Source organism: Thermobia domestica, chromosome 9 (genome assembly GCF_964235325.1).
Source record: "Thermobia domestica chromosome 9, izTheDome1.hap1.1, whole genome shotgun sequence".
In the NCBI taxonomy this organism is placed as follows: Eukaryota; Metazoa; Arthropoda; class Insecta; order Zygentoma; family Lepismatidae; genus Thermobia; species Thermobia domestica.
Window position 1 is genome coordinate 3,941,769 of NC_137462.1, and position 19,013 is coordinate 3,960,781.

General features: G+C 36.2%; 1 protein-coding gene across 2 annotated transcripts in view; it reads left to right on the forward strand.

Moving 5' to 3' along the window:
* Positions 1-19,013, forward strand: part of LOC145694344 (uncharacterized) — a 273,653-nt gene that overhangs the window by 116,274 nt on the left and 138,366 nt on the right. The window contains exon 1 of one of the 2 annotated variants that reach the window (XM_081770472.1): positions 16,385-16,769. The exons of the other annotated variant lie outside the window; for it this stretch is intronic. The gene's annotated coding sequence lies outside the window, so the exon portion shown is untranslated. Of the gene's footprint in view, positions 1-16,384; positions 16,770-19,013 lie in introns of those variants that run through there. 2 annotated transcript variants of the gene reach the window in all.

The following is a 19,013-nucleotide window of genomic DNA, read 5'->3' on the forward strand; positions in this document are numbered from 1 at the left end:
AATATTGATCAGAGAATGGTATTATCATTATTGTTATTATTGTTCTGATTACAAACTTCCAACGACGTGGAAATGTTACAATCGTCGGCTACATTTATATGACTTTACTGTTTCTTGTTCTGAGTTTACTCTGCAGGTTGTTGTGTCATAAAAAAAAAAAATAACTCTGGCGATGGAACTTGCTGATGTCAGGAAAGAGAAGAGGCGGAGATGCTTTTCCTTTCGTGTGGGAGGTGACAATAGGATCAAAGTCAGAAGTTGGCGCTCACAAACTATTCATGCAGAAAACGCATCACTTTCACTGAATGCTCAACTGGGTTATAAACAAAGATCTTAGCCCACGACAGATGGGACTATTATTCTCAATAGAAATTACAACTCTTAAAACACTGATCTTAACGTGGGAATATAAAGAAAATTGGTTTCTTCGTCTTTCGTTCAAATTACAGTTTCATTTGACTTTCATATTCTTCGTTAACATGTACATTTACCATAATGATTTTTCGTAAAAGATTTTTAGCTACAGAAAAGTAATTAGAATTCTTTTTCCTTTCTTGCTTTGAAATACGCTTTCCATGCAGATGTTGATTCTACAATTCTTTCTTTCACCAAGACAAAATATTCTGTTCCCACGGGGTTCATTACAATTTCAAAATAGAGTTTACAAAACGATACCATTATATATAAAGACAAAACTACAATACTGGTAAATCATATACTCGATTCGTATTTCTTGGCTAGAACTTAGAAACAAATTAATTAGTGTGCGATTGAAATAAAATGAAATTTCTGGTTTTATATGTCCCACGATTATGTTCTAAACGCAAAAGGAGAAGGATCGTTAGTGAATGGGAATTATTATGAAACTAAGTGTAATAATCAGTCTTTGCCGGATTTTAGATCAGAACCACGATTAGGATAAAGGAAAAAAATCTCCTTATTCTATCCCTTTGTAATTCTCCTGTGTTGTTATTCAAGCCAGCACAACCACGACACACTGTGGGTTGCATACATGAAAGGCGTTCTTAGGTACTACTAGAAAGGTGCATAAGTTTTCGCATCTAGGCTATATTCTGCCCCCAAATCCGACTCCTCGTGTCCATCGCTAAGCTGGGTGTAGTTCATTCGGTCGTTAACAGGTGGTGTAGAGAAGCTCAGGCCCCCCAAAAGGTCTGTTACGCCATGTGGTTTCGTTTTGGAAGATTTATCTACGTACAAATGGTGATTCTAGGTGACTCCATTGTGTGAAAATCAGTCCACACGCACATATATATGCATACAATAAATTTATCATTAGTAAAGATTTAATTGATAGAGTGAGAAAACCCACAGATCTCAGCTGAGCGTGCCACCAATAGATCATCATCTCATTTTCATTTATTTACTCCATCTAACCAATAAATAAGGCTAGCGTTTTGATCTACAGAAAGTGATTAAGTGATTATAAGTAGGCTATAGCGAAAATATTTTACATTGCTAAACAGATATTGCTAGGTATACTTTACATTATAAAATTATTTCTCTCTTAGATATTTGTTTAACCTTTTAATTACGGAGCCTTTTTAAAAAATAAAGCCTGGGATACGGCGCCAATTTCTGCAGTTGCCTAGTATGTCTCCTGAATAAAACACATGCAAGTGCATATATGTGATACCCAGAAAGTTAAAAAATAATTAGGTTCAGTGGGCAAACTGCAAGGTATCTATAAATAGTTACTTCGTATCCCAAGCCTTATTTTTAGGTAACTAAATATAGTTACTTCGTGTCCTAAAGGTTAAATTGTTTTTCTCCATTTTTATGTGATTGGGCCAAGCATTGAATATTTTAATTGTTATATGTCTGGGGCCCTGTTGTACCAATGAAGAATTAGTAAAGTAAGCCTTTTTATTTTGATCTCTAGAACTATAATGATGACCTTTCATCTCATTTTGTGTAAGACTGAAGACGGATGCTTCATATATGTAAATAGACGGAACTGTTATTATGATTAAATCTGTAAAGAAAGATTTGCATCTTGTTGTGTAATGTAAGTTTGCAATGGTACGAATGATCTGTTTTTGTTTAATAAATATAGACATGCTTTTTAGCTGCATTACTCCCAAATAGAATGCCATACTGTATGATACGGTATATGGACTCATAATAAACTTTTATTAAGCCATCGTGTCCTCTAGATTAAGTAAGATGGGACAACTTTCATAAAATAAAGTTTTAGATGTGTTTTGCATCCACTTATTTATGCTAGAAAGGAATTCTGTAAAGGTGTCGTCAAGAATATATATTTAAATATATCATTCGAGCTGCACCTCGTGGAACTAAAAAAAAAAAAAAAATCTCGGAAAAACTCAGTTAGAATGGAACTCACTGCTTCCAACTTCCATGCAAGAACGTTAAACTCATGGGCGTATGTTGCTCAGTAGAAAATCTTTTACGACATAAGCAGGAGTAAAAATGAGGGAGAACGCGGAACGTCGTACCCCCATTTCCAAAAAATATCCACGGCGTCCCCCCACTTCAAAAAAAAATTACAATGGACAAAGATAGGCACGGGGGACGGCATGACGTCATGTGCGCCCCTACCTTTTCAGATCCACTTTTACCCCTGGACATAAGTGAAAACATATTTTCCAATTCTGATATACAAAACACATTCTGATTTCATATTTAATCTATAGTATGTATAATGTTTAAAATACAACTCTAAATTGTTTTATATAACACATTAAAATGCACACTACATCTGTGAATTGAAGATATAGCAAATATTTAATAGACTTGACCATTGATTTGTGGTTAACAAGTGATGAAGTAAAAATGTATTTATTACCGGTAATGTTGTTCACAAAATGAAATGAAATCTTTCATTTTAACGTCCCACGATTACGACCCTTAGGCTAAGGGAGACGATGATTAAGGAAAGTAAATGATAATGGAAGAATTGGTGGAATGAGAATGTAGGAGGAAACGGGAGCAAGGGGGGACGATTCTGGGAGGCTGAGGGGGCCCGGGCCTCCAAACCTCATGTGGGCCCCTATTGTATTTATGAGTATACAATATTTGGCATCTGAATGAGCTCCCCAGATTTACAGAGAAATCGGCGCCCTTGAACGGGAGTACCCCAAGAAAACACGAATTTGTCCACCACTAACTTACTTGGTCGGGGATCGAACCACGGACCCTACGCGCCAGAAGTAAGTGTTCTACCACTGAGCTACCGTGCCCCGTAGTGTTGTTTATATTTGCATATTTCATATAGAGACATTTCAGTCTTTTTTGCTGCATTTTAACCACATCATAGTATTGATTTGAAACTCAAAACGAAAAGCACACCATCTATAATTTTAAACAGAAGGTGAATTATATTAAACGTATTATCTCCTGAAACTTTCGTGCGTTAAATGCTGTTTGCTTACTTATTGCATGTGTATACAATTCAGAAGAAAGTTCGCTACTGCAACACGAGATGACACTAGTGTAAACGCTTCGGTAGTAACATTACTAAATAATTTGTAAAGAAGAAAATATAGGTTTTAGTTCACGTAAAGTTATATATAACCTGTGGCTATGAGGTTTACAAGAGGTGTAACATGTATACCCTATATTAAAGATTTATCTTGCTCTCTGTCATATTACTATGCTTAATTTTGATAAGTTATGCTTTAGAACAAAACAATGCAATAGTAAAATACAAACATATGTTATGTAATTTGGTATAATTACATAAAATACATTATATTAGATAAACGCTTTACATTACATAAAAGATTAATTCCAACCCATAAAATCTTCATCTATCTTCTTCTATATATATAAAAGAGAACGTACAAAATCCTTTGTCCGCTCATCACGCTAATACGGCTGAACCAATTTCTTTCATTTTTGGGGGGTTATTAGGATTTGGACCCTAGATGGTTTTTATCATATCACTTTAATTTTTAATTACCAGTGTCTTGAGATAATTGACCATTCAAGTGTCCATAACGTACAAATCCTTTGTTATTAGTTCATCATAGGTAAAAATAAACGTATTTATATGCAACCCGCATGACCGTGTCACTCGGCGGGTTAACATAAATGACAGGCGATATACAGCGGAAAATAGCTTGAATCTTCTGTTTAAAATTTTTTAATTGATTTGCTTATTTTTACAGACACTTTTACAATATGCCAGCACCGGGATGACCGCAGCGAAGCGGGGCGGGTTAACATAAATGACAGGCGATATAATGTTAAGATTTACTGCAATCTTCTATGGTTTTTATCATATCACTTGAAAGCGAAAAAGTAAAAATTATCTAAGTAACAAAGTTTATTGCGTTCCGGGGTGACCGCAGCGAAGCGGGGTGAACGCTGCTAGTTTTTTAAAAAAGAATTGCTGAATAGAGCTAGTCTTCCTTTTCTAATCAAACAAAGAAAAACATATATTTAGGCCAAAACAATAGAAATCTAACTTTTTTTTTTTATTCTACAGTATAATGAGCATTTGAATGTAGGTAACTACATAATTGGAAGAAGTTACTAGTATTTTCGTCTGTCCCACCAGCGAATGCCGACATATTTGAGATATCCTCATGCAATGTTATATATTTCCACTAATATCATTTGCATGAATGTTTCCAGTTTAAAATGCTCTCTTTAGACCAATTCTAATTACCAACATATCTATTTATACAAGAAACTACCAAAATATAGATTCAATACACAATGGAGTTGAGTTGAGTTTAATGTCCCGTTCAGCAGCGAAGCTATATGAGACGGGGACCTACTGACTAACTTAAAATTCGAACCACATGAGCTCCCGCCGGGAATCGAACCCAGGTCTCCCACACCAAAGGCGCGTACGCTAACCACTTAGCCACGAAGGAACTCTCAATTTACACTGGAATCAATAACCACAAAGGAAAAATATACTGTTTATTCTATGATGGACGAAGCTTAGTCTTAAAGTCTTAATTGATTTCAAGTAGACAGTCATTTCTAACTTTGCTCAAGACCTTGAAGCACGAACGCATCCACGAGGTCTGGACCCATCTAAATTTCGTAACTGAACTAGACTTTCTTAACAGAACAATACTTGTTTAACAGAGAAATTATTGATGTAGACTAAAAATTTGATTTCATTCCTCATCTATACTCATTTTTCTTGTAAAAGAAACCTAGTTCTATCATGTCTTCAATAAATATAGATGGCAATAACTAACAATTGCTTATCGTCTTTTCGGGTGCACAATAAGACATCTTCAATATTACATAGACGTATTGAACCCCTGAAAAATACTTTGGACCTGTCCCAGCAAACATTTCTAGGTCTGCGCCTGATTTGAAGGTCCTATTAGTTTTCGCCTGGTGAATCTGAAGAAGAATGCGTCATTGAGGAAAAGCGGCTACAGATTTTTCAATCTGGAACCTCCTCAATACGAGACATGAACAGCAATGGCTAAATCTCCTCAATACGAGAGACGAATACTAATTACTAAAACCTGATTGAATAAATACATAAATAAATATTAATAAATAATATACTCTGGTTGACGGTAAAAGGAAGCACATACTAAAAATTTCAATTTCATTAGCTAGATGTCAACCGCTGGAGGATATCTGCTACCATCTAACGGCGAAATGTGTAACTTTTATACATGTGTTTCAATAGAAGAAAATTGGATATGGATAACTAGCGTTAAAGTCACCGTTACACATTAACGGATTTTCTCCATTAACGACTTGGCCAGGATAATCGTTCTAGCTGTCAATTGCAAGAAACACAATTTTTAAAATTCGCATCCGTTCAAGGGTTTTCTTGCGGAGTAACGGACGGACGATCTTATAAAGGAATATTACGTGATCCTAATAAATGCTATTAATAAAGAAATAAACATCGTTTGCAGGGAAGAGCAGGACTGTAGGTGGGGACTGAGGTGGCCCATTTGTAGAGTGCTCACCTCTTGTGAGTAGAGTCCCTGCTTCGATCCCACTTCGCTTCAGGTGGGATTTGTGGTGGACAAACACCATGTGTGTAATTCTCTGGTTTCCTTCCACTTCGTTCATTATCACTGTCATCGTTTCCTTTAGCTTCAAAACATAATTGTCGTTGGCTAAGTTTAACATTTATCACTTCTGAGTTCCCAAAATAAATAAGAATTCGGTTACTTTCCATACATCTGCAGCGGTATATCAAGCAATTTCTTTTCTAGGAGGAAGACTTACTTTTCACGGAGTCTGACATTTACATACTAAAAACAAACCAAAAGTCTTTTTGCACGATATGATTTTTTTTTCTTAGTCACGACACATGCATGCATGTTACACGCATGCGTATTATTATTATGTTTGCAGCATGCTACGTTATCGAAATATGGATGCGTGTTGATAGTGTGCGAAGTTAGAATCGCAGCTTGTGAAAAATATGTACGAATAAACTTTATTATTATTATTATTATTATTATTATTATTATTATTATTATTATTATTATTATTATTATTATTATTATTATTATTATTATTATTATTATTATTATTATTATTATTATTAAGTATTCTTACAAAGTTTTAACTGGAAGTCCAATCAGAAAACGACCATTAGGAAGATCTAGGCGCAGATGCGAGGACAATATTAAGATGGATCTCGCAGAAATAGGAATACAAATTAGAAACTGGATCCAGTTCGCTAAGAATACTGTAGAAGTCAATGGAGAGCTTTTGTGAATGTGGCATTGAACCTCCGGGTTCCATAGATCATAGAGTAAGTTAGTTAGTTAGTTAGTTGAGTATTTTGCTTGTTGGCAGGCCCTGGAACTAATGAAGCTATTCATAAGGAAACGAAAATTGTTTGTGGCAGTCCATTTATTTGATTTTAATTATTTTAAGGTGTTTTAAATATTTTTGTTCATATTTATTACAAAACATCCTTCGTTTGCTGTAAGTATTAAATAAACTCTGATAAAGTCAGTAAACAGAATCAAGTGCCGCGGTGTCTTAGTGATAGAGCGCTAATGTCTGGCGCATAAACTGCTTGATTTTATCCCATCACAACCAAGTGGGCTTCGTGGTGCACAAATTCCGTATGTGTGTGTTTTTGCTCGGGGTTTCCCCATTTCCTCCCACCTTCGTTATTCAACTACTATCACCCATCTCATTATCACCGTCTCCAATAACCTTGGTGCATAATCATGGGATGTTAAACTCAAAAAAAAAAAAAAAAAATAGAGATTATGAGAAACTAATGGATAATAGACTTTTTTCCAGTAAGAAAAGCTATGTATCCTTTATCATAGGCAACCAACAATGCTTTGCTCCTGTATAGGTTGTATAGAATCTAGGGAATGTTTATTAAAAATCATTCAGTATGTTAAAGTCACAGTGTTACCTGTAAAGGTGTTAACGAATAGACTCCATACAGTACGTTCAAATCACAGTGTTACCTTTGAATGTATTAACGGATTGACTCCTTACAATGTGTTAAAATCACGGTGTTAGCCGTGAAGGTGTTAACGGATTGACTCCACACAATACGTTAAAATCACGGTGTTACCCGTGAAGGTGTTAAAGGATTGACTTCACACTACTTCAAAATCACGGTGTTACCCGAGAAGGTATTAACGGATTGACTTCATACAGTACGTTAAAATCACGGTGTTACCCGTGAAGGTGTTAAAGGATTGACTTCACACTACATCAAAATCACGGTGCTACCTATGAAGGTGTTAAAGGATTGACTTCATACAGTACGTTAAAAAAATTGTGTTACCCGTGAAGGTGTTAACAGATTGACTGCATACAGTACGTCAACATTACGGTGTTACTCGTGAAAATGTGGATAGACTCCATACAGTACGTTAAAATCTCGGTGTTACCCGTGAAAGTGTTAACGGGTTGATTCCATTGAAGAACTCGTCCGAAATAACCTATTGCAATAAAGAAAATTGAAGAATTCGCTTTCGTTCAAGTGTTATTATATGGAGTAACGGGTGTACCAACAACACACTCTTACAAGTGTCACTGTGTAATTCTAACAAGCTTAATAAGCACATTCAGACAAATTCCATTGAGGGAGGACAGGAAATCGTTCCTTCCTTCCCTCTCCCGGGGTTACACACCTCCATATATTCTAATTTTTTACATAATAAATACGAGCAATTTAAGACGTAGTGAATATGAAATTATCTATTAGCTAATAAGACGGTTTTGTACTAACATTTAACAAAGAAAAGAAAGAAGCTAAAAACCAGTGGCGTATTTAGAGGGGGGGCTTCCGGGCTTAAGCCCCCCCCCGAAATCTTACTTACTATAGTAAAGTATATGAAATGTCTTGCAGAATTTTCACATTTTCAGGCAAAGCCCTCCCCGAAAGTTAGCAAAGCCCCCCCCGAAAGAAAATCGTAAATACGCCACTGCTAAAAACTGAAACTAGATTTAAAAACTCCAACCTATTGAGCGAGTGTTGAAGTGCATCAAAGTGAAAGTTGCAGTTTCATGCATCAGCTGCTCTGTGGACCAGTTCTTGTTCCTCGTGGCCAACGTGATATGACTGCAACTTCTCGTGATCTCAGGACGATGGGGGAGGGAGGCCGCCAAAAGAGGGGAACCCAACAATTACAGACCACAATGATAAAAAAAAAAAAACTAGTAATAATGAAAATGTAAAACTTGCAATGAACTTACATTTTCAAATTATCAGCAACGACTTTCCATCAACATTTTTTTTTTTTTTTTTACCACGATTCTAATTTCCTATCTTTACACGATTATTACAAATTATAAGTAGTAAAATAAATATTGTAATAATTTGATCAACATATATAGGAATAATTTTGATTCAAACTATTATTGTAACAGATATTTAAGTATATTTATTACTGAGTAAAACATCTAAACATTTAAAAATGTGTTCTTATAATCTCAATATATTATTACGTAACTACAAGAACAAAAGTACATAAGAAATGATTTTTAGTGACAGTAATTGAGTGCAACGTGAACTATAAGAACTAATTATAAATACAAGAAATCTACAGAACAAACATATGAATAACGTATTCATAATTTTTCGAGATTATTCAAAATTGGTGTCCCTAAAATTTGGGACACGTAGTCTAGTGATTATAGCGTTGGACTCATGTCCGCGTGGTCCCGGGTTCAATTCCCGGCCGGTGCTTCAAAATTTTTGGGCATTCACCCAACGCCATGAGGCAAACTGGGGAGTCAAGTGAATGAAAGACGTGACGTCTAGAAAGCTCCCGATGCTCCGGTTAGTGATAGGGCGTGCTCGTTGCTAGGCTTGACATAGGTCAGCCAATCAGAGCGGCTCAAGCCCTCAAATGGATTGTTACGCAAAGTGGAGGAGGGTGGTATACCTAAAAAATACAAATATATACGAATGCCGATCCTGAAGAGCCGAGCAGTTTGCTTGCTTGCAGTCAAAATTTGCTTGGTCCTTCAGAATATATGACAACGAAACAATGGCGAATTTAGTCCGGGACCGATGGACCTAGATCTCCCCAGTTCTTGGAGTGACGAAAATAATTTAAGCTATTATTTATATATTTTTGGAAGTTATTAGTAAATTCATGATCTAGCTATCATAGTCTCGGTTCTAGCTGCCCCCCCCAACCAATTTTTACCTTCTAGACCCGCCACTGAACGAAACTCACATAACTAACACGCACCAACTTCCCTAGTTATACAGAAATCAGTGCTTTTGCAAGTCCTATGTAGTCAAATATGTAATTTTTAGGGATGGACACGAGCGAATTCGAGCGAGTTTTTTTTATTTTAAACTCGACTCGACTCGAATTCGAATCGAGTTGAGTTTTACCTTGATTCATGCCCATCCCTTGTAATTTTGTTTATTCTAAAATCAAAACTCATCTAGTTAAGGTAACTTAACCTCCTTTAGCGAAGTTTATTTACGGCATTTTATTTTCAGCTCGGTTCCTTTTACTTTCAGCATCCGCATTCTAGCTATTGAATGCATTAATTTATCCTAAAGTGACAGACTTCGACTCCTGTACTTGACGGTTGACGGACTCCGGTACTTGCTTCCGGAGAACATTCCAGTTCTTCTTAATGTAAGTAAGTGAACGAGTTGTAAGCTAATCTGAATAAGCCGTTGACATCCGTACTTGTAAATTATATGAGTGAGGTGTTCTTCGCAGAAACATCATCATTTCAACAGGGCAGAATCTTTGTTATAGAATTTGGTTAACGCAGTTGCGAGTAGATGTACGTTGATACGTAGAAGTCAAAAAAAAAAAAAAAAATGCACTTATCTCACAATGTGTGGTCTGTGAACTCGGCTTTTTGTTTTTATCAGCCATTCATTTTTTTTTTTTCAACTTTTATCACAGATACGTAAAATATATTTTCCTTTCTCTTGAAGTTTAGAAGTTATATTCTTTAATTTAAATTTACACAATACTCAGGGCCGGATTTAGGGGTTCACCAGTGCACGTGTAAATATACACGTTAAATATACACTGCCTTGTAAATATATACTGTCTAAAATGTGAAGCTAGTAGTGAAAACACCAACACTTCTATAAGGATTCTGTACGATAAAAATATCCCTCATATTCCAATGTCCATTATTAAAGAAATTCCCCATCTAAAGTCGCGAGTTAATTATATACTGAAAATTATACCGATAAAAAGCAGTCATGGATCAGCTGATAAAGCGTTGGCTTTGCATTCAAAAGTCGTGGTTTCGATTCCCGAGACGAGACACTAAATATTTCCAGGACAATTCCTCATTCTTACCACAGACGCTTAAAGGCGTTTTAAAAATTCAAATTTAATTCAAATGTTCTGGTAGTTTTTGGTGCACTCCCTGGTCAGAAAATTCTGAACCCGACCTTGTCAATACCCGTATGTATTTATTAGCTGCAGATTCCCAACGTTTTGTCAGCAAAATTTAAAAAGGGCTATCACATTTATCATCTGGGTAGGAGTCAATTGTTCAGGAATATTTTAATTTCACCTATTAATAATAAAGCTTCAAAGCCAGTTCTGCTTATGTTACTTGTGCCTTCCACTACCTTTCACTTGCTATGGCTATAGTCACAGTAAATACCCCAAAATTATTTCAACTCCCCCTAGTTTTTTAATGTTTCGATAATCCTGCGGGAAAACTCTAAATGGTCCATCCGATTTGTGTACTCACCATACATTTTTTAGGATTTTTAGGATTTGGATTTCTGGGCTTTCGGCATCTAAGGCCATGTAGCCCTTCACGATTTGAGGGATGACGTCCCTCGGCGAGCACACAATCCGGGGAAAGGGAAGGAAGAAAGGATTGGGAAAGGAAGGAAGCGGCCTGGGACCTATAAGTTAGGTACCACCCGGGCATTTGCCTAATATGAATGAGGAAAACCTCATTCAGGATCGCTGGCCTGAAAAAGCTGTTACACTTTTTCGACCGAGTGACCCCACCGGGAATCGAACCCGGGACCGCTCGCACCGAAGGCGAGAGCGTTAGCGACTACGCTACGCGGGGCTACTACTCACCATACATTTTTTGGGTTTGTACTAAAGAGAAACTTGAAATAAATCATTTTATCGTGTCTTTAAGATATTCGGTATTCGTGTCAACAGAGTAGCTGGAGAAGCTCTTAGAAATCTTGGCTTTGTGATGAGATTAGAAAGTGATTTTTCTAACACTAATGTTCTCAGAAGGCTATATACTGCCTATGTGAGGTCTAAAGTGGGATATGCAGCGATAATATGAGATTTCAAAAGTAAGAAACATATACACAAAAATTTTTTAAAAAATCAAAATAAATCTGTGCTCTTTTTTACATAAAGAAACAGGGATATATACAAAATTTGAGAACTACGGTCTTCGAAGCAAGCAGGAGAACTCCTTTCATTTTATCTTTCTTACATAAAATAATTCATAATGCAATAGATTCAGAATATTTGTTGTCAGAAATCAAAATTCACGTCCCACATAGAGTAACGAGACTCTATAATGGCTTATTCCATCTCTCAGAGCAAAGGACTAATGAATTGTATGTGTTACCTGTCAAACAATGTTTTATTGTATAATAAGATATCACAAGGACACCCAGACATAGACATTTTTAGTTATAGACAAAATTTTATTCTAAACTAGCTGAAATACCTATTCTTCTCATGGAGGCTGTATTTAGAAGTCAGTGCCTGTGGGAGTATCACCATTCATCTCAGTGACCACAAAAACTATGGGTTTGACACTAATATCTGTCATTTTGGATTATTTTTACATGTCTCAATATCCCCTCAGTGACTCCCAGCCCGCAGTCGAATGGGGTGAATTTGAAAGTTAATGCAATTGGATTTCACTATTGATCTCAGCGATTCGAAAACTATGAATTCGACACTTATATTAGTCATTTTATGCTACTTTCACGTCATGTCCCAGTTAACGCTCCCCTGAGATCCCTTGATTCCAATTTTCAAAAAAACGCTTCGTCTTGGTCTGGAGCCTAGACCAAGGTACATGTGATCAAATTTGATAACTCTCGGTCCACCGCACACAAACAGACACACAAACAAACGCTTTGCTTTATTTACATTCGTATTTATATTATTTATATTAAACTAGCTGTTATACCCATTCTTCGCATGGGTCAGATAAAATATCTTTGTAAACAAACTGAACAACAAAAGAGAAAACGACTCTGGCACCCAGACGATGGGGCCTGTATTTGGAAGTCAACGCCTGTGGGAGTATCACCGTTCATCTCAGTGACCGCGAAAACTATGGATTTGACATTAATATCGGTCATTTTGGATTATTTTTAAATGTCTCGGTAACCCCCTCCCCCCGGTGAACTCCGGCCCGCATAAAATGGTGGCGGAAGTTGAAAGTCATCGCTAATGGAAGTATCACCATTGATCTCAGCAATCGAAAAAACTATGGATTTCATACTAATATAAGTCATTTTGAATTATTTTTACATGTCTCTGTATCCCCTCCCGGTAAACCCCGGCCCGCAACCAAATAGGGTGAATTTGGAAGTTAATGCGATAAGAGTTTGACCATTGATCTCTGCGATCGCGAAAACCATGAATATCGGTCATTTTCTACTACTTTTACATGTCCCGGCAAACAACCCCCTTGAGAATCCCCGGGTTCGAATTTAAAAAAAAAAAAAAAGCGCTTCGTCTTAATCTGGGGCCTGGACCAAGGTACCCTGACCAAAATTTGGTAGCTCTCGGTCCAGTCGTCTGGCCCCTAGGCCGCACACACAAATAAGCTTTTTATTTTATTAGATTAGATAAATGAGCTGTATATAGTGTTATATGTATTTTAAGGTATAAAACATCATTTTGCTATCGTATTATTATGTTTTTATAGATATATTTTTATACGATGATGGAATACTCTAGACATTTGTCTGTTGTTTTCCGAAATAAATAAATAAGACATGAATTACCTTTGCATTAATGGTTGTAGCTACATCGCCAATAATCTTTGTAAACTATTAAACACATTTTTTACATTTTTATTCATTTGACTATTTCATTAGACATTTAGATACAAAACATTTGTAGATAAACCTTTTACCAATGCGCATGCTCTCAATATTTATGTCAAACGAACTGGGAACTGTAGCCAAGTCGTGGAAGAAATAAAATTATTTATGAAAGATCTGTTGTTACTGGTTATCGCTTCTTTATTTTACTTTCAATTTCCTGTCGTAATGGTGGACATTATCATAAATACGCCTTTCTTTCTTGTCTGTCATATTGCACAACAGTATTTTTTTTCTTTTTTGTTAGTGTTGCGTAACAGATAATGTCCACTGGACACTTTCTTATGTCTTGCAATTTTCTCTGCGATAACTGGAGCGTTCTGTTATGACTGTTATTAGAAACTCTGTTAAATGAACATAGGTAGCTACTTAAATGCTTCTATCAATGTTTGCGGGTTTTCGGCATTGCCTTTCCTCAAGGACACTCACTGACAAAAGGGGGTTCACCTGCCGTCTTAAGTATTAATCGTTAGAACAAGCAGAAGGAGTCCCTTCTCCCTTTCCTGTCACCTGATTTGTTGTCGTCACGAAGTTCTTTTAGAGATTTTTTCCCTACAAAAGTACTGACGCAACCGACCTTCGGTTTCCTCTGGCCGTTTGTTTCTTCCAACTAGCCACTTCACTTGCAGCTGTGTTGCCATCACATACTAAATTATGAGAGAACATTACACTTATCCTAAGCTCAAATCCCAACGGAGGCGCACCATTTTCAGTGTTCACTCAGCATTGTGACCGTTGTTAGGAAAATTGTGAGAATGCTTGTAATGTCTAGTTGTTAGGAGAAGAATTGTTTATCAATAAAGTCGGAACGAATATGTCAAATCAAATTAGGCTCTTTTCGATATTCAGGAATTACTTGTTTATTTGTTTATTTATTTATTTATCTGTTAATTGCTGCAAACTGTGTTCAAATTGGCCTTATGCATTAATGAACTATTTTTCCATTTTTTACTCAAATATGGCACTTTTTTCTGTATGCAATGAAATCGTACGGTAAACTTTAGATTATCCGCTTTGGAGATTATTCATGGTATTCATTTTTTATTATTATTATTATTTATTTGTTTTGTAAAATGTTTCTTAATTTTTTTTTTTTTTTTTTGGAATTATAAATGAAGAAGTGAACTAACAAGAAAAGGCAAAAGAAAAAAAGTTGACCGCTTTTATTAAAGAAATAAACCAACAAACTTATAAATACACAAAAACTAGGCCTACTATTTAATTACCCGTAATTGAATGCGTACGCCACCTACCGTAAATAAAAATGGGTTTATCCGCAGAATTTGTTTTTCCACCGTTACCGTGGCACCAAATTCTGCAAATAATTGCGAGTTTACTATATCCCCCAAAAGGCAGATATTTAATGTTTAAGGTCATTCCCAGGTAGGAATTGATTTCTTCTTGCACCCCCCCCCCAAAAAAAAATACTTTTGGCAATAAGTTCCTATATGTGAAAAAGAACCGAATAAAGACTAGAAGAGTTGATTGATAGAATAGTTGACACTGGAAAACTATATGGAATCGAAGTCAACATCGAAAAATCGAAAGTGATGAGATTATCCCGTGGAAATATGCCCTTACGGGTCAGAGTAGAGAAAAGAGAGCTTGAAGAGATTGATCATTTCAAGTATCTGAAAAGTATTTTGACGAGAGACACTTACTGTATCAAAGAGATTAGACCAAGAATAGCCATAGCGAAAGAACCATTCAACAAGAAACGATCACTCTTAACTAGCAGGTTCAATATTGGACTTAAGAAAAAGTTGGTCAAGTGCTATATATGGAGCATTGGACTGTATGATTCAGAGACTGGGACATTACGGAAGTTAGAGAAGCAATATTTTGAGAGCTTCAAAATGTGGTGTTGGAGGAAAATGGAGAAGATAAAATGGACAGAGAGAGCAGCAAACAAAGACGTTTTAAAACAAATAGGAGAGAAGAGAACGCTTCTAGCCACCATCTTTCGTAGAAAGGCCAATTGGATTGGACACATCTTCCGAAGGTAGTATCTTTTTCATACCACCATAGAAGGAAAGATGGAAGGAAAGCGAGGAATAGGAAGAAGAAGAACTCAAGTAATTGATGATTTGAAAAAAAGAAGAAAATATTGGGAGTTAAAAGAGCAAGCTGAAAATGGAGAAACATGGAAGAAATATTTCCAGGCCAAAACTGAAAATTAAGAAGAAAAAATCATTAGTCCCAGGACCTGCCAAAAGGCAGAATACTTAATAATAATAATAATAATAATAATAATAATAATAATAATAATAATAATAATAATAATAATAATAATAATAATAATAATAATAATAATAATAATGTGAGAATATAAAAATAGATTAGCGTACTATTGCGTAAGTCCATGCGATTAATCCATTTAGTCCGACATTATTGAGAACAGAATATTACTTGGTAGGAGGTACAATCTTTCCATACTACCTGTAGCACTTACACCAGAGATATTTTAGAAAAGAAAATGAACTGTTTCGATAAGGATTCATTTAGTCCAATGCTTAACATTATCCAACAGTACCATAAATTTAACAAAATTACAACGCATCAATAACAAATCAGCTGCTGTGAAATGAGTGTAAAACTACAAAGCTGGTATGATGAAGATTTTCATTCACATTAAAATAACAATTAGCTCTCATTATTCTTATAGGCTATTCTTTTCTTTATTAATATCAATCTTCATTATTATTACAATTAGTTAATGAGAACACATTCTTACTGGCAAAGCAAGAAAGAATTAAATTATCAGGAAATTTCCAAATCATAAACGTTACAGACAGTTTGAGATTGTAACCGCTGGCAACCCTTGAAGCCTTGCTTCTCTTTCAATGCGTGTGTGTGAGTATTCCTGTATGTGTGTCTGTAGTGCGAGGCGAGCGACGGCTGCCGGTGGGAATGGAGCCTGTGAGAGATTTTTGAGTCGTCTTTGAGTGAAAGTGCTCTGTATTGCTTTCCTTGCGTTGTGCTGGAAGCCACTCGGTGCAGGTTATCGCCTCCAGTCAGAAGAGACTTTCGTTCGTGAAACAGTGAGTGATATACCCATTGGAAGTTTTCGGGATCTGTGAGTGTGATTGAGTGTGTCTGTGTGTGTGTGTGTTCCGTGGCCAGGAGGTCGATTGACCGACCTCTTCACTCCTTCCATGAGGAGGAGGACTTCCTACTTCAACCTGTGACTGAATCATCAGATATCCTTCAGTGATTTTTTGATTGATGACGTAATTATTGATTCTACGATGGCGCATACGTAAGTAGAAGCATTGTTCATACCTTCCTACAGTAGATTGTTAAGAGGAGTTGGTAGTGGTGAGCCATGACTTGATTTCTTAGTTGTAATTCAGCAATTGTCCTCTTGGAGTTGCTGTTGGTAGATGGCCTCACATTCCTAATAGCAGAAAATCAAGGTTAGGAATAGTCTAGTTTTTTCTCTTCTTTTTTATTTGTTGCTAACGCTTTCAAAGACTAACATTTTCTAAAGCAGTAATATGTACTATCTGCCAATTAGAAAGAGCTCTACTAAACACCTGATGCGTCGTTATAAGGAGCGGCGCCGATCTGTCTTCAACATTAACGGAAGGGGAGACGGGTAAGACCGTTCCCATAATATTTTTTCTAAGCGATGTTCAAAATATTTATGAAGTTGAAGAACAATGCTGTGGAGGAGCAGAGTTGTTTCAACATTGGGAGGCGGACAGATTTGAGGCTTATCCCGGGGGACATCAATTTCATCTCACTTTCCTTTTGTGGCAATTGGATACAAATCATCACATTTCACCCCTCCCCCCCAAAAAAACAACATTTCAAATTCGGATTATTGCGGGGGACAATCCCCCAGTTCCAAAATTACAGAGACATATTCCCCTCATCTCCCCGGTGAAATGATAGGAAAAAGTGCATGGTATTATGGAATTATAATACCTAGGTATATAATAGGTTCATCTTTGCAGTAGCAATACACAAGAAGTTTTTTTATTGGAAATAGACACGCCCTGAAGACTGAACAGAAGGAAGTTGGATCAAAGTTCTTGCTATTTGTTTTAAATTTAATTCTTTTCAAGCAGTTGTAACATAAATACAGATACTTTTCTATATTTACCAGAATGTATACCATGGATATGGTATATACACATGGAAGAATCATCAGTAACCCAAATGCGGGGAAATTATCCAAATACATACACACTTCATTTCAATAATTTCCTTGCATTTATTATTGATGATCTAGAATTAATAGTAATTTTAATCAGAACAATAGTTTTAATTGCAGTGATATATGATTGATTACAGTGGCGGCTCTAGAAGGTGAAAACTGGGGAGACAGAAAGAAACCAGACTATGATAGATATTATATCATGAGTTTAATATAAACTTTCAATAATGCATAAATAATAGCTTCAATTATTTTTGTCACTGAAAAAATGGGGGGCCTAGTCCCCCTGGCCCTAGGCTAGATCCGTCATTGATTGATTAGTGTTTAACTTTCCTTTCCACCATCGAGGAAGAACTTGTTACGGGATTAGTTTCAGGTTGTATCCCGGCGAGGCACGTTCTAGGGATGCGCACGAGACGAGTCGAGACAAGATTTTCCTGCCAAAATTCGAGTCGAGACACGGCTCTTCCAACAGAGAAATATACATTTTTCGAGTCGAGACATCACTTTTACAGCACATTTTCGAGACGAGACAGCCACAAATCTTGTCTCGTGCGCATCCCTAGCACGTTCACCGGGACTTGAAACCGAGATTTCGCGAAATAGTTAAAAATGAAATGTTTCAGTTTTCCCTCCCACGATTATCCCCGGTAAGTTAAAAGAGATGGATGATTACGAAAGGATTTAATAGAATGAAAATGTGGGAGAGAACAGAGATGACGATGCCCACCACAAACTCCCATGGCCTAAAATTAAACTAGGGTCTCTTGCACTTGAGGTGAACATTCTACCACTGAGCTACCGTGCTCAACAGGATGACGTCATGTATCACTTCTCCAACGAACAACTGGGAACTTCTTTTTTGGACTGTACTATTTCGAAAGATGTAAGATAAGGGCCCTCAAATAATCAAATTTGAAGTCTGTAGCTTGTTTCATATTTATGAGGCAATCTCGAAGAAAAAGCAGACAAAACCATGCTACTGACCATCATGACTAAGGCCCGGATTTTTATGTTTTTACATATTTTTTCCTTTGTATGTACGCTGGTGAAAATATGAAATGTTCGCAAATTACGAAGAAAGGGGCCATATAAACAAAAATCACGTTACATATTTTTACATATTTTGAAGTCTGTTACATATTTTCCGTCTACTGTACATATTTTTAAATAAATTCGGTTTTCTGGCTCCTTTTCGCTAATTTTCTTTAAATAATACGCAAATAAATTAGGCATATATATGTAATAATAACTCAAAAAGTACTTTATTTAAATATCTGTATTTTTTTTCTCTCACTTTGTTCAACCGATTTGTATTGAGGGAAAGCTGGGTTAAACCAA